Source organism: Penaeus monodon, chromosome 41 (assembly GCF_015228065.2).
Source record: "Penaeus monodon isolate SGIC_2016 chromosome 41, NSTDA_Pmon_1, whole genome shotgun sequence".
Lineage (NCBI taxonomy): Eukaryota > Metazoa > Arthropoda > Malacostraca > Decapoda > Penaeidae > Penaeus > Penaeus monodon.
Window position 1 is genome coordinate 24516647 of NC_051426.1, and position 1565 is coordinate 24518211.

The following is a 1565-nucleotide window of genomic DNA, read 5'->3' on the forward strand; positions in this document are numbered from 1 at the left end:
ACACTTTATTCCATTAGTTACAAAGGGTCTTACATAGTTTACAGAGCACTGTAATTTAGGATAAGCTGAAACACTATCAGGTACATGAATAGGAGAGTTATCAAATGAGTTCTCAAGAAGGTCCAAGGAGGTATCGCAGGCGATAAGTCCGATATGCGAAGCTTAGCCTCGCCCGGGCTATGCCATGAGGGGAGCCCGGCCTGTGTCTACTAATGCCGACTCGTTCACGTGTGTCAGCTGGTGCTGACTCGGCTGAAACTAGTCCTTACCCGCCGTGGTGCCCAGCCACAGTAGTAACCTCCAAGCGACAATTGCAACTTCTCGCGCCTGGGGCGGATGAGAGGCCGACACGTTACCAATGTACTAGCCCGGAGGCTATAGTTGCAGGCGAGGTCGGCACCCATATTTAGAGACACTTCGGATAACTTTTCCGGTGGACGTCCCCACCACCAGGGCTCTGATTGGCTGCTATGTGAGACAGTTCGATGGTGATTGGCTGCGGGGCAAGACATCTCGACAGTTTCATACCACGACGTGTGAAAAGGTGTCTGTCGGGTGGCGAAAAGTGTATTTAATATCGAGAATAATTGCTTTTTGAGATTCCTTTGTGATGGAAAAGATTTTAAAAATATGACTTGACTAAAGAAGTTTCATCGATCTCCTTTGGCGGAAATATTATCAGGAAAATGTGTTTCGTTTAGGTGTAAACTGTTACTACGTGTATCGGACTTAGGTATTTCTGATGAGGTTATTACTTTCGTGAATTGTGATATAACATATCTTGAGCGAGTGAGTGAGTGAGTGAGTGAGTGAGTGAGTGAGTGAGTGAGTGAGTGAGTGAGTGAGTGAGAGAGAGAGAGAGAGAGAGAGAGAGAGAGAGAGAGAGAGATAGAGAGATTAAGAAAGAAAGAGAAAGAAAGAAAAAGAGAACGATAAAGTGACAGATAGAACAAGTGTCGCGCAAATGCCAAACATTACCTTCAACATCAACGTGGTCTTCGCTTGGGACTTGACAGTGATGCTAACCATTCATTTCGTGATTATTTGTCAGTCTCATGATTAAGGATTCCGTTATTAAGTAGATTTAGATAGAGGATTGTGACAACTTAGATCTAAAAGTACGTTTAAAGGTTTTAAAGGTGTCTGTCCACTTGCTCACAAATGCGATGAATAGACGCTTTGCTAATTTAAACATTGATCCATAATGTAGAAATTGCTATGTTGAATTGCTATGCACTACGGTCTTACGATTGTGGTTCATTTACGTGAACACGTTGATGCTTATGCTATAGATCAAATTCTATTCTAACTAAACATGTCATGATTGCATTTTCTGGCAGTTTTGAAAGCGTATATATGATTTACACTGGCAACATCTATTTGATTTAATTGTTGTTCTTATCATTATTACTCTTATTTCTTTGTATTTTTTTTCCTGAACTCTTCTCAAATGATCTCCACTTTAAAATAAAATTGCACAAAATAAAGCACACACACGCATTTAAAAGCACACAAACACCTGTTGAAATCCCGTGAAGTTACTCAACACATACTGAACAGTGGAT